Here is a 23,610-nt window from a genome sequence, read left to right on the forward strand (position 1 = left end):
AAAAGACAAAAGTGAAGGTTTTTCTAATTGGGTAAGCCCTCAAACATAAACCTAACTGGAATCAAGCAAGGATGTGTTCTCTGAAACTTGTGATTTACGGAGACTGGAAAACAAAGACTAGCGCTGAGACTCAGAGACGGAAGGCTGAGAAAACCTGACCTCTCTGCTTCCCAGGAAGGAACTATGGCAGAATTACAAGCAGGCAAGTGCGAGCACCGTAACAGCAGAACTACTGCGATTACCTTGTCACAATGATGGGATTGTAGAAGCAGCAAATATCTCCCCAGTTCCAGAAATGAGGGCACTCTCTATCAGAGTATATACTAGAGTCTATGCTCACAATTAAACTTTTTAAACATATATATATATATATATATTTTATTTTGATAATCTTACATAATGGATTAGGGTACAAAGGGCCAAGGGCTACAGGAAAGTGGGTAAGAGCATTGTTTCCACACTAATATCATCATTTTTTCCCTGCATCTGGGGTCAGGGAAGAAACAAAGAGAGAAGCCCCACCAAGCCTCCCACCCATCCCAGGTCCCCGAAGCGGGGCATGCTCTGAGGGTCCTGCTCATGCAGTTTTGATACTTCAACAGTTCTGAATTGCTAACAATCTCACTGCTCCAAGCACGATGAACTCTCTTCAGAATCCACTGGCTGACATAGTCTCTTCATGGTTGGGGATCTGAGATCAGCAGTTCAGTTGGAGGGATCCCTGAAGAAACTTCCTCTGAGGTGATCCCAGACCTGAATCCTGTGTGTGCTTGCCAGTATAGGGTCCAGCACCATACGTCGCCACAATCAGCTTATGCACATACTGTTCTCTGTTAATGCTGGGTCAGCTCTGTTTCCAGCCCTGTCCAGCCTGATCCTGCCCACCTCATACTTGGCCCTCCCTCAAACCAGTGGGAGCTGCAGCCTAGTTGGGCTGATTCCCCATCACCCCCACCAGGTCTGCCCCCTATGCTGGTTCCCATGCTTGCCAGTATGTGCAGCAGACTAGTAGTCCCACATCCCATTCAGCTTTCATACATGTCAATGGCCATTGAAACCTAGTTCAAGCCAACCAGCCCTGCTATCCAGTCCAGTCCACACACATACTGGCAGGTGCCTTTCTGTCCAGCCACCCCTGCCCCTGTCCTGGTTTTCGTGCTCTGCAGTGGGAGTGGTAACCCAAGAGGGAGGTGCCCACTAGTTCCCTACTAGGCCACTCCCACTCCCTGATTATGCACTCTCCGGGTGGTTCTGGAGCTTAACTTGACAGATTTAGCCCCCAGTGCCAGCCTCTGCCAGCTGATGCTGCAGTAATGCCCAAACAACCCTCACCCACTCTAACTTATGCTTGCACCAGTTGGAACAGTCAGCCCAGCCTGGCTTTTCTCTGATCTAGCTCACATAAGGCCCACAGGTATTGTAGTCCTGCCTGGTCTGATCTGCCCCATCCCAACCCACGCTCTCCAGTGGCAGTGGCTGTCCAGCAGGGGAGCCCACATTACCCCTGCTGGCTTTGCCCTCTCCCTCCCTGGTTCTCACGTGTGCTGTTTGGGCATTGCAGTCACATCTGGTATGGCTCACCTCACCTGGGCATTCTGGAATGTGCACTGGTTTGTGTCACAACTGAACCTGGCCTGACCCACACTCTGTTCTGGTGCTTGGATTCACCAGTGGGTGATGTGAACTGGTTCAGCCTAGTCTGCCCTCGACCCATGCCAAATGTATGCTGGTGGGCATCTTTCTCTGGCCTGGTCTGGGTTGCTCTCTATTGTGGTTCTTGTGCTCACCTACAGGGACTGTGTCCCAACAGAGGAGTTTCCCAAGCTCCTCCTTCACAACCTCTCCCTATGCCAGATCTTGCGCATATTGGTGGATTCATGGGCCAGCCCTACTTAGTCCACCTCCAGTGGACTAAGGAACAGTGGCCTTTCCATGCTGGCCTTCAATCCATTCCGGTTCTTACTACAGGATGTTTCAGCCCAGTCAAGGCTCGTCCATACCCAGACACTGTTCACACATGTCTCAATAGGGGCAGAGACCTAGCCTAGTCCATCCTACATCTACCCAGGTTCTCCAGAGCACCAGATGGTGCTGGTGTCTAGCCCGGTTAGGTGTACCCAGCCCTATTTCACACTTGTGCCAATAGAGATTGCAGCCATATGCAGACCAGAAAGCAGCCCCACTCCGGGCCCCACACTCACCAGGGGAAACCCCAACCCAGCAAGGGTATACTCTCACAGCTCCCCAACCAGGTCTATTCCCAGCCCTAGATTATGCATGTGCCATGGGCTGCTCTGACCCAATTAACTTAGCCCCTCAGTTGTCTCAGCCTTTGCCTTTGCCTTTGATGCTGTGGCCTAGTATCCCTGGCTCATGCAGACCAGTCAGTGTAAGACCCTACTTAGACATGACCTGTGCTCCATCCTGATTTCTGTTATTCCCTGGGAGTTGAGGTTTGCTTGGCCCTGCCTGGTCCGCCCCCTTCCAATTGCAGCTCGGCCTACCCCACATCCTATTTTAGGATGCACATTCGGGTGCTGCTGCCTTGACCTGCCCAGACTGTTGTCAGTTCCTTTACTCGTAGTGATGGCACATTCCATGGTCACACCTAGCTTAGCCCATCACCATCCCAGCTCACGAGCTAACCAGCTGGACTTGTATTTCTACAGGGTTCGGCCCACACTTCCCCACAGAATCTACCCCCGGATCTGGTTCTCTCGTGTGCTGGTTAGTGCCTTAACCCTGCCAAGTATGACCCGTCCACTGTTCCACCAATCAGTCAGGTACCAGTACCTAGCCCTGCCAGACAGGCCCCCATCAGTAGCTTTTGTGTGCAGTGGTGTATGGCAGTCAGTGATGCTCTATGCTAACAGCCCATCTCAGGATTCCCATTTGGGCTGGTGAATCAGTCTGGCCCAAATAGGTCTTCTGGACTCTCCCCTCCAAACCACCAGGTCTCAGTTCCCACGCTTGCCAGAAAGTTCCATGATTGCGTTGCTGAGAGTCACCTAGAATTCATCCCTCACCTACACTCACATTGGCCTTATCCATGGATGTCCTTAGGCAGCAATTACATATCCTCAAAACCCCAAAACTCGCCGCTGGGTGGCCAGCAGGCAAGCCTGGTGCCAAACAAGTGCACTGGCCTCCCAAAGCCTTGGACTTGGCTGCAATGACCATGGCCTGAGTCCCAGCAATGGGTCCAGTCTGGCTGGGGCACCCCCTGCAACAGCCATGCTGCAGGAGGCTCCTTTCACCCCAGGCCCACGGCTGAACCCAGAATTGAATTAAGAAGAGATATATGTCTAACAGTAGAAACCACGTAAGAAGTGCATATTTATATATACATCTGATTACTTGCCAAATGCCAGCTGAATAGTCGAGAGGGAATATATTGTTAATATTTTACATTAGCATAAATCATTCAATACTGTGTAACACTAGTTCTGATAAATGCCTAATTCCCACTAATGATCGAACAGAAAGAAGACAAGCACCAAGACCAGGATGATTCAATGTCGGAACCCTCTAAGACTTAACCTGTGTTTTGAAGTGTCTCAAATTTATGAATAAGTTAAAACTTTTTTCAGTTAATACTTCTTCAACACTTTTTCTGAGCTCACGTGACCAGGGTATTTTAGGGTTAGTTAAGCTGCTCAAACCCAGAATCTGATATCACAGCATAGCAAATTCATCTGTCATCTACAATACCAGCATCCCATATGGGCACTGGTTGGAGTTCCAGTTAATCTACATGGAATTAAACCTGGAAAAGCAGTGGTAGATGGCCCAAGTACTTCCGGTCCCACCCACTAGAGAGATGAAGCTCCTGGCTTCAGCTTGGCCTAGCCCTGTCCATTGTCATCATCATGAGAGTGAGCCAGATGATGAAAGATCTGTTTTTCCATGTTGCTCTATCATAATAATAAAAATAACTTAAACCATTGAGGACCCTACCAGCTAAAGTCTTAGTGTTACGTGTGCCAGAATCCCATGTGCCCACTGCTCCATTTCCCATCAAGTTCCATACTTGTGCCTTTGCAAAGCAGTCAAGGACAGCCCTGCATCTGCGTGGGAGACCCAGAAGAAGCTCCTGGCTCCTGGCTTCGGATCGGCGCAGACATACACACAGGTCTGGGGATTCTAGGGCAGTCACCACACAGATGCACAATGTCACCAGTAGACACCACAGTGTGAGAAGTGGTCTCTGGTCTACTGCCTGCCAACCTGTATCATGCCTTACTCTACCCTCTATCAACTCATTAAAAGGAAAAGGTCATTCGTCAAGGAATGAAGAACTTTGGTCAAGTACAGCCCTGCCAATGTGGAAGACATCACAGGAAGCAAGATATCAGTAGCAAAGATGATGATGGTATTGAACTGTTTGGTTCTGACAAGCAGGAAAGTGAAGAGACAGAGGCTAAGGGAAGAATGACCGGAACAAATGACTCAGAGGAAAGCACAAACATGCCCTTGTTGTCAAGTATTCCAGCTCACTAGATGTGACACCTCGGACAACGATGAGAGGACGTGACAAAATTAGTGGTGTGCATCAAACATTTAAGCAGAAGTCTAGGTCTGGGGCTCCCCTAAACTAATTCCAGCGAGACACAAAAATAATAGAGGCAAGTGACACCTCTATTACCTTGGGTCCTGACTAAGTGAGGAACTGAGATTTAGCTTTGGACTTCCAGCTTCAGCTTGCTCAGCCTCCGATGTTGCAGGCATCTGGGGGATGAATCAGTGGAATGAAGATCTCTGCCTCTTTTTCTCTCAAAGAAAACAAAAATGAGGGCCCGGCGGCATGGCCTAGCGGCTAAAGTCCTCGCCTTGAAAGCCCCGGGATCCCATATGGGCGCCGGTTCTAATCCCGGCAGCTCCACTTCCAATTCAGCTCCCTGCTTGTGGCCTGGGAAAGCAGGAGAGGACGGCCCAAAGCTTTGGGACTCTGCGCCCACGTGGGAGACCCGGAAGAGGTTCCTGGTTCCCGGCTTCGGATTGGCGCGGCACCAGCCCGTTGCGGCTCACTTGGGGAGTGAATCATCGGACGGAAGATCTTCTTCTCTGTCTCTCCTCCTCTCTGTATATCTGACTTTGTAATAAAATAAATAAATCTTAAAAAAAAAAAAAGAAAACAAAAATGAGTAAGAATTTTTACAAAGAATAAAATGTCATTGATTTTGACTATACTAATTTAGATTTTTGGCCAAAAGCTCTTGAAATTGAAATTTATGCCTGCCTTATCTATTAGCAGGAATTTTTACAAGCAAACTAATAAACATGACGAGAAGAGAGTATTTTTATTTTGGGGAAACTAACTATAGTTCGTTCTGCTGCAGAATACATTTTGTGTGTGTCAACTGGTTCATTTACAACTGCAAACAGAGGATCCCTTCCAGTGTAGTAGGTATTTTCCGTTAATTCATAAGGATTTAAACTGGGCAAGGACAGCCAGAACAGCAGGAACAGAACTGTAAATGCTAATAGAAAAAGAAAAATGTCCTCAGTAAACGCACAAGCTCAATACCCATGAGCATATCCTCTCATCAATGACTGTGCATCTTTACTACTTTCGAAAACAACTCAGTCTGCGAGCACAGCAAGCTGCCTGAGTTGCCCATATCTTAAGGTACTAGCTATCATTTTTGTTAGTGTTTTAATAATAGATGCTTGGACTTCGTGTTTTACACTCACACCCCAAACCATTTTCTCATGTGCCTCGTTATTTTTCATGTGTGATTTTTGAAATACATGAAAATTCTGAGAAGTGCTTATATATACATATATATATAAATACACACACACAATCAAAACACCCATTTTAACCAAGCCATTACACAGCATACATATAAGTACAAATATATCGCCACTGAATGTTTCTGTGAAATGTTTTCTAGATCCTACTTTTGTATGAGTTGAAAGGTATGTCCCCAGATTCCTTTAAATTCTTCCCTTCAAAAAGTGGAGCCTAATTCCACTCACTTAGAGGCTTACTTTAGAAGTTCAATAGAATGTGACAGAGGAGAAGATGGCAGCTTGTAACTTTTTTTTTTAAAGATTTATTTATTTTATTACAAAGTCAGATATACAGAGAGGAGGAGAAACAGAGAGGAAGATCTTCCGTCCGATGATTCACTCCCCAAGTGAGCCGCAACGGGCCGGTGCCGTGCCGATGCGATGCCGGGAACCAGGAACCTCTTCCGGGTCTCCCACGCGGGTGCAGTGTCCCAATGCATTGGGCCGTCCTCTCCTGCTTTCCCAGGCCACAAGCAGGGAACTGGATGGGAAGTGGAGCTGCAGGGATTAGAACTGGCGCCCATATGGGATCCCGGGGAGTTCAAGGCAAGGACCTTAGCCGCTAGGCCACGCCGCCGGGCCCGGCAGCTTGTAACTTTGAAAATTGGGTCACAAAAAACACACAGCTTTCTCCTTGCTCACTTTCCAGGATCAGTCCCCCTGGGTAAGTCAGCTGCCACGCCAGGAAAACACACACACAACCCTGCAAAAAAGGCCAACTGGGTAAGGACAGGCAGGAAGGGACCGGCTGAGCGAGTCACAGCAGAAGCCAACAAGGCCAGAACTGCTGCACCGAGGACATCCTGAAGGCAGACCTCATACGAGGAGCCGAGCACCCAGTAAGATGGCCTGAGAAAGCAACGAGGTAGTAAAGAAATATTTGCTGCTTTAAGCCACTAAATTTTGGAACAATAACCAATATAACTTTACTCTGCTGCTTTTTAGTTCACTCTATCAACTAACAGAGTAAAACTTTAATAATCTGCATTTCCTGTAAACGAGCTACAGACTTATTTTCAGGGCTTTGCATAAACTAGTCCATTGCAACTAGAAATAGTCCAAAAATGGTACATGAGGCTATCACTAGTTTCCAAAATGCTAACAGAAGGAAAACATTGATATCAATATAGCAGCAAACACACAGGAACTTTAATCACTATAGAAAATTAATGGAAGAATTTATCATGTCCCTGGAGACCAAACTGGTCTGGAATGAGTGAAAACACTTAACTCCCACTTCCCTTTCTCTACCTTTGAAGCACCAGGGCTGATAAAACTGGAGAAACATGTTTCTTACTGGATATAAATCCTTAAATCCAATGTGACGATCTCCAGTGACAGAAAGAATGAATTAAATTCCTTGCCTAAGGTCACCTCAAGAGCTGCAGAAGGAATGAAACATTCCACGAGTCTGGAGAAGCAAGCACTAAACTGCATCTGGAAATTTCTTCTCGAAGCGCAAAGGTGAAAGGAGCTCAGCAAGGTGCAGCGGCAGGGCTGGAAGCCACACTGAAGAGCAGCTGCTCTGTGGCTGATGGAAATGACTGCCAGCTGCTTACACAGGTGGGAGAGGGCTCACTTAGGCACCAGATGGAAATGACTGCCAGCTGCTTACACAGGTGGGAGAGGGCTCACTTAGGCACCAGATCCACACGCAGAAAGTCAATGGCCCCTCCAGCTTCTTACTAACAGCCACTCAATTAAAGGTTTATTCGAATCTTCCCAACTTACTGCACAGCCTTATCACTGATAAATACCATGCCTTCAGCCTTCCTCTAATCTCTAAATTCTTATCATTTCCCTTACCATATTTATTAAACAGTACCTGAAAAATGTAAGCTATCCTTCCACAACCTTAAAGATTATATAAACACAAAGTAAAGGTAATTTAAAAGGAAAAACAAGGTATCAACCAAAGCAAATTCTTACATGAACTACAGTAAAATTAACCAGCAGCTTTCAAAATATCAAAATCAAAGTCATAAACATTATTGCTCAGACTTTCCATTTGTGTGATATACAAGTATAGCAAAAGAGAAAAAACCGTTGGCAGGTTTCGTATGCTCCAAGTTCACCTGGAAGGCTTGTTCAACACAGACCACCAAGATCTACCATACAACAGTTTGGGGTGGGGCTAAGATTTTGCTGATGTTGTCAACCTTAGAAAGCATGATTTTTGACCCACCAACTTACAGTAGGCCAGGTTAACAAGGCCTTTTGGACTTGGTAGGTCATTGGCATGTGGTTGATCAACCTCATCCAAAGAAGCAGATAAACCAAGTCAGGGAGAAATGAGCGCAACAACCTCCAAGCACAATCAGCCAGAAACTGGTGCTGCCTCTCCCACATCCTTTCCTCACAAGGAACTGGATTTATAAGGCCTTACCTACATTTCTCCAGTCCATCAACAGGGCTCAGATCTCATCATGGCAATGTATTTTTAAAGATTTGCTTATTTCAAAGGGTTAGAGAAAAGGAGATCTATCATCCACTGGCTCACTCTCCCAAATGGCTTGAATGTCCAGGGCTGAGCCATGCAAACAGAAGCCTAAAACTCCAGCCAGGTCTCCCATGTGGGTATCAGGGACCCACGCACTTGTGCCAGCACCCACTGCTGCCTCAGGCACAGTAGCAGGGAGCAGGAGCAGGATCAGAAACGGAGCAGCAGCGACTTGAATTAGTACTCTTGGGAGATATCGTCTTAACCCACTGCACCATGTGAGTCCCAGCGTGTGCTTACAGAAGGAATCTTTACACCTGGCTTTGAATGTACAATTCTGTACTCAGAGACTGTAGGTCTTTATTTTATGAGCTTCTTCATGTCAGTTCTAGGAGCAGTATGTAGTGAGTTGGAGTGGCCTCTCGCTGTTAGCTTCACAGTTGGCTAACAAAATGCATGTGAAAATTTTCAAACCAGTTTTCCCTTGCCCATCCCAGGTCTTCACCATCTGTTACCCTGTAGAAATGGGTGTCTCATATCTCCCGTGTGAAATACACCACCTGAAGTCCTTCTCAGCATCCTCAATTTTCTTTATTTCATGTGTGTGATAATTTCACTGGCTGGACAATCACTGAAACCATTTTGACAATTTTCTGCCACTGTCATTTCCTTTATAACAGATGGTAGACTTGCTCATGTACATGGGTTCACTAAGCTTCTGCCACACTTAACATTCTCAAGTTACCCAAAGCTTTCATTTTCTGGCTTAAAACCATCACTTTGATTAGACTTTATAGTTTTATCACCTGCTTTTCCTGTCGGCACCTTCTTCACACACCAAAAAGGTCACAAGACACAAGAGTGGACTGGAAAACACTGTAAGTGAGGAAGTTTGCTGAAATGATCAAGTTAGACATCAAGGGCTTAATTCCAATTCAGAACTCAGAAAAATTACACATTAATCTCTAACATAAGGTTTTACAGGCCTCGGGAATAACTAAATCTTAAATCTGAGAATTCATAAACTCAAGCTTACTCCTACTTATTTTTTAGTTCCTCTAAAGGAAGTAAAAACCTGTGGGCTTACTGACTGGATAACGACTGTGACTGTACCGGAGGTGATGCTTTCTGCTGTGGGTGTGGAAATCGGGGGGAATGCTGCTGGACAGCTTCTCAGCTCCAGCTGAGCCAAGTTCTCACTACCAGATGCTTTCATTAGGAGTGTCTGGATGTTCGATCCAGGCATACACCCATTCCTAAGTAAACACTAAAACAAAAATCTGAAGGCCAAGCATGAGTGATTTCTGGATAATCCTTACTGCTGTTCCTCCCTCCTGAGCATGGTGAAAAAAGCTGACTAAATCTCAATGTCAGTCAAGATGATTGATTGCAAAGCACACTGTCTACAACCACATAAACCACAATATGATTCAAAATTATTTTCTGTAGTGGTACTGAGAGGTGGAGCAATAGAATTTATTTTGAACTTTGTGTGTGAAAGTGTGGCTTTTATAAACAAAAAAATTTTTAAACAATTTCCTCAAAAATCTATTTTATACTCTACAGTGTATTGGTTCATTTTCTGTTACTTTAATGAGATCCTTGATAATGAGTAACTTTATAAAGAAAAGAAGTTTACTTAAGCTTCCAGTTCTGAGGAATTGAACCCTCACTGGAATTGTCTGGCTCTGGTAGGAACCTCCATCGAGGACGGCATCTCAACAGTGGGAATCAATGTATGAGATCCAAACAGTTGGGGCTGGACTAGATCAGGGCCAGGAACCCAGAGCATCGAACCAATCCAGATATCCTACATGGGTGGCAGGGAACCAAGTTCCTCAGCACCAGTTTCCTCCTAGAGTATGCATTAGCAAAAGTTGGCAGGAAGCAGAACAGCCAGAATTCAAACAGGTACTTCAACAATGGGATGAAGCAGGTAAGCGGCAACTTAACTACTTCACCCGAAATTCACCCTGGTTGTCACCTCTTAACCACTACACATGGCCACAGCAGGGGCCACAGTTCCAACCCAGAAACTACTGGAGAATAAACCACATCTAAACCACAGCAACTATGGTTCTGAGTAGATATTAAAACTGGCTATAAGATGCTATCTTGGGGCCCGGCGGCGTGGCCTAGCAGCTAAAGTCCTCGCCTTGAACGCCCCGGGATCCCATATGGGAGCCAGTTCTAATCCCTGCAGCTCCACTTCCCATTCAGCTCCCTGCCTGTGGCCTGGGAAAGCAGTCGAGGACAGCCCAAAGCTTGGGATCCTGCACCCGCGTGGGAGACCCGGAAGAGGTTCCTGATTCCCCGCTTCAGATTGGCACAGCACTGGCCGTTGCACTCACTTGGGGAATGAATCATTGGACGGAAGATCTTCCTCTCTGTCTCTCCTCCTCTCTGTATATCTGACTTTGTAATAAAAATAAATAAATCTTTAAAAAAAAAAGATGCTATCTTATACAAACATCACCATTCCAAACAGGTAATTGTCTCTATTGACTAAGACTCCAAAAAATTTTAAAAACCTTCCACTTTTCACAATTAACTCATTCTTATGATCTACCTACAAGAAATTTTAAGGAGATTTTACTACAAACTTTCTTAAAACCATCCATAAAATCAAGACATAAATCCCCCAACTTTAAATTGTTTCCAATTATTTTAATGATGACTCCACTGCCAAAACTTTAAAAGAAAAAAAAAAATACAAGTCCAGTTCCATTATTCTTATGGTACTATAAACATTCTGATGACTTTTGGTCAATTTCTAAAATGTGTCTCTTTTGCCTACTTATAAGTTATTATTTATTCTAATATCCTCAGCTTTGATGATTATTTCTTACTATTTATTTTGGCATTGCTAGGCCAAGCAGCAAGGACATTTTTTTTTAATAATTCCAGGTCACTCCTCATACTATCAGATCTTTCTATCCAGCAGCTATTAAGCAAAATGAGCAAAAATAAGCATGCTGCCAACAGTGGGTATCTCCCTCAAAGCAGCTTTCCAGACATCCTAAGAACATGAGGCGACTGCCCCTTGAACCACACTATTTATTAGTGTGAACTCACATTCGCTACCAAAATGGAAGTAGGCTTCACACTACTAGTAGGCTGTATTGATTAAGACATGCAAAGTCACTACTAAACTATTTTAATTAAGTTTTTATATTGGAGAGACAGAAAATTCCCATTGGCTGGCTTACTTACCAAATGCCAACAGCAGCCAGAGCTGGGCCCGGCTGAAGCCACAAGCCTGGAACTCAATGCATGTCCCATGCATGGGTAGAAGAGGCCCATTTACTTGAACTGGAACTGGGAGCTGAAGCCAAAAACGAAATCAGAACACTGCAATACAGGCAGCTTAACCACTGAGCCAATGTCTGTCCCCAGGCACTACTTTCTAAAGAATGATTTAAAGAAAATAAAATTTAAAAGGTGTAGTGGGTAAAGCAGCTGCTTATGAAACTGACAATTGGGCACTGGTTTGAATCCTCACTGCTCCATTTCCAATCCAGCTCCCTAACGCACTTGGGAAAGCAGTGGAAGATGCCCCAAGTCCTTGGACTCCTGCCCCCACACAGGGGATCCAGATGAATTCCTGACTCCTCACTTCCGATTGGCTCAGCTACAGTCACTGTGGCCATTTGGGGATGAACCAATAAACGAAAGATTGCTCTCGGTTTTTGTCTGCTTGTCTGACTGCATTTCTCTCTCTCTCTCTGCCTCTGTGTAATCTTTCTTTCAAGAAAATAAATACACCATTTTAAAAAATACACTTTTTTTTAAAAAAAAAAAAAAGGAAAAAAACCCTGTAATGTTTCCTGTGATGAGTTTTGCACTTAAATGAAAGGCATTCTATTTTTATGTAGCTCTATACTGCTCCCCTTTTCGTTCTTAAACTCCTGAAAAGACCAGATTCCCACTAGAAGGGAAAAGGACAGGTTATTCTGCCATAATTCATTAACTGATTATGAGTATAAAGAGCAGAACATTTACCAATGAATTAAAAAACCATGTCCAAACTATAACAAAAGACATAACTGATCATGATGGATTTTGTTGTGCTATCATAAAAATGTGTTTAATGTCTTTCAGCTCTAGGGCACTGATTTAACTTTTACTGAACAAATCATTTATTCACAGTAAGTGAGTCTTTTAAGCTTCAGGCGTTCTCTAACCGCCCACATTAGTCTTCCTGGGCTTTGGAATCTTTCCAACTGACCCATTTCTTGGCTTGCAGATTCCAGGAGAAGCTAAACACATGGCTTAAGAGGTATAGTCTTCTACACCCAGGCACAAAGCTCAGAACAATATATAAAATATACATAGTACTCAATAACTATCTGTTAAAGACATTAATACACTCCTATGTTTAGGCCAAAGAAAACAGCCATTTCTCAACATGTACAAATAACTAAAACCATACAACTTAAAGCTATGTTTGGAAAAAAAGATAGTGTAGGAGAGAAAACAGGTGGCTCAAAACAAACTTTCTAGCCTCTAACAATCTTTAGTTATATAACTGAAGAAAATGTGCCTAGTATTATTAACCAAATATGTCACAAACTTCTTTTCTGGAAACTAAGGGAACTGTTTCTAGGAGAGAACATTTCCAACAGGCAATGAATTAAACTACAGCAATGAAGGTGGCTTCAAAAAACTAAGCTATCACTATCTTCATATTAAGATGATAATAAGCACACACACATACACACACATATAATACACAAAGCCGGTATGACAAAAGAGACAACACTAGGAAGACTCTGGAAGGTTAAGAGAGAGTTTGTGGTTTACAGAAGGAGCAAGAATTCATTCACCACTTCAGTGCCCCTGTAGTTAGGAAGCAAAATCTGTCTCCCAAATTGCTGATAACAATCAGCAGTATTTCCTGGATCATTCCTCAGATTATAATAAAGTGACCAGAAGACAGAGAAATGCGAATTTCCAGGGACAGGTGTTGCAGTCTGGCACTTGCAATGCTGGTCAAAAGCCTGCATCCCATATTGGAGAACCCCTGGAGACAGTGGTGATAGCTCCAATAACCAGGCTTCTCTCACTCACCTGGGAGACTCAGATGGAGTTCCCAGCTTCAGCTCCGTGGTCCTGGGCAGTATGGCTATTCGGGGCCCGAAAAGCAGATGGGAGCATTCTTTCTCTCTCAAATAAATACATTAAAAGATTAAAAGGCTAATTTTTCTTGTTCCTACTATGGTTTGTAAACATAAAAGTATTTTATGTTGCAATGAAATACAATCTGAGATCATAATACTTTTCAATTTTAAAGTATCAAACACAAGTTTTAATTTTAATGGGATGACAAATTATAAAATGTTATTACTTAAAAAATTGCAGGGCAATTTGAGAGGACTTAGAACTCACTTGAAAATTTAATTCTCTTTTCCAAATTAATAAAAGCTTCAGGGCAACAAAATACATTAAAGTAATTTTTAAAATGTGAATGCAGCAAAATTATTCATAGTATTTTGGTAGACTGGGCAGATGTTCAACATCTACCAAGTCATTTTATCACGCAAAACACATAACAGATAAATTTCTTCCTTTTTATTTTTAATGATTTATTGTTACTGGAAAGGTAGGGTTAGATAGAAGTAAAGAGAGTTTTTTTTTCCACTGCTTCACTCACCAAATGCTGCAAGGGTCAAAACTGGAATGATCTGAAGCCAGGAGCCAAGTATTTCTTCTGGGTCTCCCACATGGGCCCAGACCAAGAACTGTGCTGAGCAGAGAGCTGGATCAGAACTGAAGCAGGAAGGATGTGAACCAACACCGATATGGGATGTGAGCATCACAGGCAGAGATGCTCCAGCAGGTACATATCTTAACCTCTCTTAGAATGCAGTTCTAGCCACGAGACTGGTTCCAGCCAACAAAATGTGGGCAGCTATATATATGCTATTTGTAGATCAACCTATTAAATGGCCCTCACTATTGATATATGCTGTCAGCGCCCACTGACCAGCTGGAAGAATAGAGTCCAGATGACTCTGCAGAGGCTCTTGGAGATAGGCAAGTCACATGATGGAAAGAGCCTAGGTTGCCGAGTTGATTGGAATGGATGTGCTTAGAAAGAAACATCAGCGACAGAAATGATGGGAATAAAAGACCCGTTTTATGTTAAACCATAAACTGTTGACGGATGCTTGTTGCAGTAGATGGAATTTCTCTAACACTGTCATAACCCATGAACAAACTTTCAGAACTGGAAATCCCAGCATTTATACATATTGTGCCAAGATTCCCACCATTGGGGCTGGCGCTTTGGCGTAGTAGGTAAAGCTGCTACCTATGATGTACACATCCCTTAGAAGCACAGGTTTGAGTCCCAGCTCCTGCACTTTTGATACAACTTCTTGCTAATGTGCCTGGAAAAGCAGCAGAGGATAACCCAAATCCTTGGGCCACTGCATCCAGGTGGGAGAAGCTCCTGGCTCCAGTCTGACCCATGACTGGACATTGTGAAAGTGAAGCAGTGGATGGAGTTCAATCTTTATCTCTCTCTCTCTCATCTGTCTCTCCCTCTCCACCAATTTCCACTCCTCTGAAATCCTTTCAAAAAAAAAAAAAAGACACCCACTCTTGACACACAAGTTAAAAGCCTATGAGCATACTGCCTGTCCCAGTGGAGGGGCAGGCGTGCACGGTAGCCTCTGAGTTATAGTAAGGGGCAGTGAGTCTGTGTAGCAAGCAAAGGTCACAACTGACTATGTTTCATTGAGACTCCTCAGCTACCTTTATTAGTTGACTACAGCTGCCAAAACAACTACTGCCAACCCAATGTCTTACAACAACAGCAAAGCATCTTTTCCTGGCGCTAGAGGCTAGAAGTCTGAAACTGAGGTAATGATAAGCCTGGTTCCTTGGGGAGGCTTCCAGAGACTGTCTCAGGCGTAAATCCCAGCTTACGGGGACTGTAAACAATCCCTGATGCTTCTTGGTTTGTGGTTGTCTAATTCAAGTCTTGGCCGCTGTCTTCACATGACCTTCTTTCTATATACATCTCTGTACATAGTCACTCTGTGTACACCAGTCACTGGATCAGGGCCTGCTCTAACCAGGTAGGACTTAAGACCCCTCCCCTCACCAACGGCACACTTTGAGTCACCAGTGGGACAACAATTCACTATACCATTGATCTCTGATCTAAACAACCATTTTTCTTTGGTTTTTACAATCTTTATTTTTAATTCAATGACTAAATATTTACAGTATCACCTCTGTTCAGTATTGCCACAGTGTATTAACATAACACAGTGAGTATTAAGTTTGCAATAAAATGTAATTAATCTCTAAGTATCACAAAAACTCAAAAATTTTAAAGTAAAAGCTGACAGTTTGTGAATAAATAATATCTTGAGTTAAGCTAATTCCTGACAAGGTGGGCATTCATTTACCTCAAGGTTCCTAGTCCCTGGAGTTCCTGCAAATAGTTCTGATTCTCTTTATCTTACCTCCTACAGACAACCCTTCAGATCATATAATCCCAAACAAATTTACACAGAAAACAAAACTGTATTTAAGAGCTTTAGGGATAAAGAATATAATCTCACACTAAGATCTGAGAATAAAGTTCTGCCTAAGGTAACCTGGAAATTACAGATATCAAAACAGGTATCAATGTAATCTTCAAAGATATAATTTCAAAATTGAAAAAAAAACCCAACAGTCCACTACAAAAAGTACAACTAGCACTTCACAAAATCCTTATTGTCTTACCTTCGTTTTTTTTGTTTTGTTTTGTTTTTTTAACAAAATACTTGCTCTGGAAGTACACTTTCAGAAGAGTTTTCTTAAAATACTAGAATTAAAAAGAAAAACAGCGAAAGAATCAACTAACATGCTATCCTGGAAGTGTAACACCTTTTTTTATCGTTTAGAAAGTGTAACACTTGTTCATAAGTTCCACTATCATAATATTTTCTCTATCTTTGAAGAACAATAGGGAAAACAGGAAAAAAATTAATAAACACTGGGAGAAGTAACATAAAAGGTTTCTTTTCCTTGTAAATCTAACAATGGAGTCTTTTTTGGACTCACTTTAGGAAATCAACCTAGGAGAACGACACAGGAAGGAGTAAGGTGAAAGAAATTACCCGCCTTCCTAAAATTATCTACCAATTCTCTATTTTAAGTGTGCCTTTTCGGTACTCAGTCTAAAACCATAATTTCTCAGAGTAAAGACACCACATACAATTCTTAAAATTAAGCTTTTACTGTCATCATAAAGAGAACAAAGCAGAAAAATCAATTTGTTTGCGATTAAGAAAACCCTAACAAAAATAGAACCATTACTTCTATTAAAACAGAGTACCTCAGATCATTTTAAAGTATTTACAGAAGAGACTGAATTAGATACAAGATTTTGAAAAATTTCTGTCCCAGGATTTGGAACTTTATAAAAAAGCAACACTACCATCTATATAGTTTAAGAAAGAGGATCTTACACCCTACTGAGACATAAAGAGAATACCCTGGAGCTGCAGGCTTTTACCCCAACACTGCTATCGCCTATCTGAGAACTGGTTCAGGTCCCAGCAGCTCCGTTTCTGATCAAGCCCCCACTGATGTGCCTGGAAAAGCAGAAGCAGATGGCTCCAGCGGTTGGACCCCGTCACCCATGTGGTAGTCCCAGATGTAGTCAGACACTCCCAGCTTCAGCCTCGGCTGTTGCAGTATTTTGGGAAGATGAACCAAGGCTGGAAGATTTCTCTCTTTGATTTGATCTCCCTCACCATAACGCTGCCTCTCAAATGAATAAACTAAATCTCGGGGTGAGGGGAAAGAGTATCTTAGTGTCCTTAACCTGGGAAAAGATTTATCAAATATGACATGAAAAAATAATTATGAGAAAACAACAGACGTATTACAATGCCTTAAAAGTAAGAATGTTTGCTATCAAAAGATAGCATCAAAAAAATTTGGAAAAAGCAAGCAACAGAATAAAGATACAACATGTCTGGGTAAGAAAGCTCGTAACTAGAATGACAACCCCTAGAACTGGAAAAAAGACAAACAAACAATAACAAAAATCAATGTACATATAATTCAGTAAAACACACATACAAAAAAAACCTGCCCCTTCTCTCCCAAACATACAACTTCCACTCACACACTTCACAGATATACACAGAGCCCCAAAAAAGTGCTTAAACTTAGTTTTGAGCAAATGCAAATTAAAATCACAATGAGCCCAAACTACACACCTATCAGGATGGCTGAAGACCAAATATGGCAACTGCTGACAAGGATACGAAGCAGTAGGAACTCTCTCACACTGCTGGTTCAAACATCAACTGGAACAGTGCTTTAGAACTACAGCCAGGATTAAAGTTAGAACATTAGGACCCTGGTTGGAGTCATCCATTACCAGAGATTCACCCTACAAACACATACAGGTGCAAAAGAATGTTCATGACAGTGTAAGCTCTAATTAAGGCGATCAAAACAACCCTATAAACAACATTAGGGTCCATTATCAGCATAAACTTTGGTAGACTTGTACGATGTGATAGCCACACAGTAAGGTGCATGTAAAAACCTGGCTGATTCTCATGAACTAACTTTAGCAAAAACAGTTCAACACGAAAGTATACATGGCACAGTTCTACTCGGGTAAAGTTCAACACAAGGGCCACCCAAGCACAGGGCTAGGAATTGGGCACGGAGGAATTTAGGATGCTGATCATGTTCTTTCTTGAGTTCATTGGTAGCCACTTTGCGCTTCAGACTTGTGCAGCTTTCTGAATGCATATTATATTTCAAGAAAAGACTTAATTTTGGGGGGAGGAGGAGCACCTGACTCAGGAAGCTAAGGAGCAAATTCTGAACTCCAAACTTCTAATATTCACAGTGTTAAAATCAAATCAGAACAATAAACACATCCAAAGACCACACTCTTCCAGGATGGCATGTTTTTAGATTTAGTTCCAAATCTGATTTAACAGACTCTTCAGGCATAAAATAAATTTTTACAATTACTCACTATGCAGCATTCTCCCGCCACGCTCCCCCTATTCTCCAAATTCCTCTTCTGTCACCATGCTAGACTTCCCCTCAGTGAGGCTTGACACCCTCACCCTGCCCACATTTGTATTTGCCTTGCCTTCAATCCTGCCACTCCACTGTGTGAAATGGCTTTTCTAAAACTGCAACCAGATTTTTCACTTGGATTCTGCAAGACTGCACTCCCAACCCATCAGGCATAATTGATAAACTTCCACTGAGCTTATATGCTTCAGACAACAAGTTGTCAACCTTCGTCCACTAGGCTTCCACCTCCTACAACGGGTGTTGGCTTGTACATATGTACATTCACAGTAAAAGATGGATTTTCTCTGCTTGCGGCCTGGGAAAGCAGTTGTGGACGGCCCAAAGCCTCAGGACCCTGCACTGTGGGAGATGCACCTTGGGAAGAGGCTTGAGGCTCCTGGCACCGGATTGGCTAGCTCAGGCTGTTGTGGCCTCTTGGGGAGTGAGCCAATGAATGGAAGATCTTTCTCTCTCCTCTCTATAAATCTGACTTTCCAATGCAAACAAATAAATTTTTTAAAAAACAAAAAGATGGATGAAAGCATGCACGTGTGCATCAAAAAACTTACAGGATCTAAAGGTAGTTTCAACTTAATCAGCATTTGTATTTATTAACACATGCTTATTCATCCAAGATACTTAGTTTTAATTAGGAGGTCAGGAATAAATCACTTTGATTCAGTTACATTTTGTAGTCCAAGCCTTGCCATCTTCGTACATGCCCTACTAGCATGATGTTCCAATATGATGTTCCAGAGACACAAATGCTTCAACTGTAATGATTCAATCATGAAAACTATTCTATAAGAGAAAGGGTTAATCCCCACATCCTTTGGTTTCTCCTCTTTCTTCCAGGGAACCAAAGTCTCCAAGTGCCCAAAGCTTTTCCCCAGAGGGAGCTCAGATGGCTGCTCAGGCTGGGCCAGGCAGTTCAGGAGAGGCTCACATCACCCACTTCTGCTTCTCCCCCTAGACCTTCTAGGACACTTACACTGTAGTCCCTGAAGGAAGGTCATCAACGGAGTGAGGAAAAGAAGAGAAGTAGGAGAGACAGGAGGTAAAATATCAATGGTACCAGGCATGAAACAAAACAACACAAAGCCAATCGTAAAGACTAAGATGCCTAATGCGGAAGATCTGAATACAACATAACACAAAAGAGGATGAAGAAAACCGCAGATCCCAGCTCGGTCTGCGCGCAATGAGCAGCTCCTGGAGACTCCAGGCAAGTTCCCGGACAGCTGTTTCAGAGTTACAACTCCAAGAGCTGCTCCAGGCACACAGACAGACTCCACGCAGTTAGTGAACAAACGAATGAGCACACTTAGGTTCTCCTTGACATTTCCTTAGCTACAAAATGAAGGCCACACCAAACCAGATGGTGACTGTGAGACATGCCTAAGGCCGACAGCACAGCAGGCATGAGCAGGCATGCCATCCCACGGGGTTTTTATTAGACATTAAATGTTAATAACTGCAGAAATCTGAGTACATCTACTGAGGAGTGTAACTCCCATAAGACTGCTACAATAGGGAACATAAGTAATATTCTTACAACTAGTATTAAACAATATTGTGCTGGCAACTTATCAAATTCCAGAATGCAACTTACATCAAGATTTTGAAATTTACCAACCTCTCAGATTTGGTAAACATGGCTGCCATTGACAAAGCACCTTATTTTAGTAATTAAGCAAAATCGGAACTTAACCATTGTCCTCTAGGCTTCCACTCAGCAGTTTAACAATACAGACTGAACAGGCCAGCACAAAAGCCAAACAATAACACATGTGGCCAGGCAGCTGATCCCACCAATTAACTACCCAACTATTTTATAACTATTTTTTCACAAGATCAACTCACTCACATAAATAAGTAATTTTGGTGGTGAAATTTTACTATTACATAAAAGGATTTTCTGCTGGGCGACACCATCTCTTAGCCCTAAACCCAATCTACCAGACCACCTCAGCAAAGCCTGCTAAGAAGTACTTTACGATAAAGATCGGTTTCCCTCTCAGTGGCTCCCCAAAAGGAAATGTCTTCTTCTCCTCCCCCGTGAGTCATTTTAACCACACACAGTAAAAGACAGGTGAGAGCTTGTGGCCACTACACAATTATCTAGAGGGTCAAGAGTTGCTGGGCCCACCACTAAGCACTCTTACTTACTAACAATTTTGGGGTGATTTTTAATATAACTGAAGCCTGAACTTGCCAAAAATAATCAAACAACAAAAACCACACAATTAGTACAAATAAATTATATTATACATAACATAAACTCTAAATTTATTTGCTCTGCGATGGCAAAGAATAGTTTCAAAATTTCACAAGGTAAAGATGGTGTCATGGCAGAGAAGGCAAAACCTCCCATACAGGGCCGACATCCCAAATGAGTGCTGGTTCAGGTTTCAGCTGCTCCACTTCCCATCCAGCTTCCTGCTTGAGGCCTGGAAAGCAGTGAAGGATGGTTAAAAACCTTGGGGTCTTGTGCCCGCCTGGTTGATCCAGAAAAGCTCCCAGCTCTGGATCAGCTCAGTTCTGACCACTGAAGCCATTGAAGAGGGAACAGCAGATAAAAGATTTCTTTCTCTTTCCTTCTCTCTGTAACTCTACCTTTCATATAGATTTTTTAAAAATTATTTTAAAAAATGCCACAAGCTAAGTCAAGTAAATGTCATTTATACACGAATTAACAGAAACAGGAATTGCCAATGAGAGTGAATGGAAGAATGCAGCATTTTATAAATGAACAGAACATGCATGAACTTTCTTAACACTTTTATTCTAATTACAAAGAAAAAAAATGAACAACTTTACAGAGAAGTTCGCTAGATGTCACCTTAATCAAGTTATCAAAGAACATCATCAATAATGGTACAAATTGACACTATTGACAACTAGGAAGAAATCAAAAAAACAAAAAGCCATCATCTCTTCCATGATTTGGCTGCCAAAAATACAAACACTGAAGGCGGTATGGTACAATATTCAGAAATGTCATACTTTCCCAAACTGTGAGACATACTTTGTAAAATAAATGGCAGGTGGTCTTCAAAAGTGTCAAGGCCAAGAAAAGTCAAGAAAACCTTGAGCTTCTTCCACAGGAAAGGAGAGGAAAGAGGCTGGCAACTAAGTCCAAACCATGATTCTGAACTGGATCCATCTGCAAGAAAACTGTTAGTACACATGGTGGGAAGGTTTGGGGAGGGGTGGGGAGAATCCAAGTACCTATGAAACTGTGTCACATAATACAATGTAATTAATGAATTAATAATAAAAAAAAACTGTTAGTACAACCGGAAACGTGCAAACAGGAGGATCCAAGGATAGAATGTAACTACGATTTTCATGACTATATGATAGTGCTATCCAAGGAATTCCTTTTGTGTAGGAAATACACAGAAGTACATGAAGATGACGGGGCAGCATATTAGCCATTTATTCTCAAATAGTTCAGATATGCTATTTGTCCCATACGTAACTATCAAATTACTTCGATGAACTTTTTAAAGATTTATTTTATTACAGAAAGGGAGGGAAAGAGAAAGATTGGTCATCTACTGGTTCACCTCCCAAATGGTCACAAAAAGCCAGATGCCTGGAATTCCATCCTGGCTTGTCACGGTGGGTCCAGCGACCTAAGCATTTGAGCCATCTTTCACTGCTTTCCCAGACGCATCAGCAGGGAGCAGGAATGGAAGCAGGGCAGCTGGGAATCATGGGATGCCAACATTGCAGGTGGCTTAACCTGTGGCACCACAATGGTGGCTGCCTCAATGATTCTTTAAATGAAAAGAATTAATACAGCAAAATAAGGCTCTATCCACACAAGTTAACAATTTAACGTCATTAAGACATTATAAACTGTGAACCTGAAATGAGTCAGAACATGGCTTCATTACATGTCAAATTATTTCTATTGTCAGAAACATCTTACTAAGTTCAGTGCTATTAAATATACAGCAGTTACATAAAATGACATGATTACTACAAAAACAAGCTGGAATCATAATATCTGATAATAAGAAACAAAATCATCTAAGATTGTGAGTTGAGACTGAAATGTATGGACAATGATCTCAACTTTATTTCTGAATCATGCACTCATGCGTGTGAGACCCATTTCTTACTTTGCAGAGCACGGAATGTACTTCTGTGACATACGCACACCAAATGACTGCTCTGGGCTGGTCCTCTGCGCACTTCTGCTCAGGTACCACTCTTCTGACACTGGACCCACAGTGTCTCAGGAACTGCAGTGCCAGGCAGTCAGCAGCAGCAGGGCTTAGAAATTCCCATCTGTCAGGATTTGGTAGCTGGTACTGACAGAAAACTCCAACCATATCTTTGCCCTGGGGCAGATACTGAGTGGGACAGGGACCATGTTGTGGAACCTTGCTGTTTTTTTGTCCTGCTGCTCTGACCCGACACCATCTCCCTTTTTGCCATTTAGAATAAAACAAATTTAGGGCTCAGCCTGGTAGCCTAGCAGCTAAAGTCCTCACTTTGCATGTGCCAGGATCCCATATGGGTACTATTTTTAATCCCAGCGGCCCAGCTTCCCATCCAGCTCCCTGCTTGTGGCCTGGGAAAGCAGTTGAGGACGGCCCAAGGCCTTGGGACCCTGCACGTGCGTGGGAGACCCAGAAGCTCCTGGCTTCGGATCGGCGCAGCTCAGGCTGTTGTGACCACTTGGGTAATGAATCAACAGTTGGAAGATCTTCCTCTCGGTCTTTCTTCCTCTCCATAAATCTGACTTTCCAATTAAAACAAATCTTTTTTTAAAAAAAGAAAAACAAATTCCCATTTTGAGTCCTAGGTTCACAACAGAAAATGTTTTAGAAGAAGCAAGGAGGCAGGGGTGAGGTGGGGGACAATGGTGCAGGAGAGATGTCGTAAACATCAAAGTCACTTTCTGGGTACCATCACCCGCCGCCCCTTTCCTAACAACAACTGCATCATTCCCCACCACCAAACCCAAAGAACATTCTGATACATCCCTCCTCTCAACCCAGCCCTGCACTACTTCATGAACCCAGCAGCTCACCTGTGCAGGGTTCTCCGTCTTGCTTCCCACTCGACTCAGCCAGTGGAAAAAGGGACAGAGGAGAATGGCTCCCCTAATACCTTCCTTCCAGCTAGCTCTGTCTGCCCCAAAGCTCCCCCGAGATGCAAGGAGCTCTAAGTAAAGGCCCTGAGCCTGCTGCCCTCCACTTGGCCACTGCAGTCACTCAGCGGGCACTAATGCTACACAGACCTTGTGGTTTGCCTATAGCTTACCCACGTCATCCCCAGATTCTCCTGACTGAAGCATG

The 23,610-nt window shown here is 43.0% G+C and overlaps 1 protein-coding gene across 1 annotated transcript in view; it reads right to left on the reverse strand.

Annotated features, from left to right (window-relative positions):
- PHLPP1 (PH domain and leucine rich repeat protein phosphatase 1) overlaps positions 1-23,610 on the reverse strand; it is a 196,696-nt gene that overhangs the window by 105,646 nt on the left and 67,440 nt on the right. The gene's annotated exons all lie outside the window — the stretch shown is intronic.

The sequence above is a fragment of the Ochotona princeps genome, chromosome 18 (assembly GCF_030435755.1).
Source record: "Ochotona princeps isolate mOchPri1 chromosome 18, mOchPri1.hap1, whole genome shotgun sequence".
Lineage (NCBI taxonomy): Eukaryota > Metazoa > Chordata > Mammalia > Lagomorpha > Ochotonidae > Ochotona > Ochotona princeps.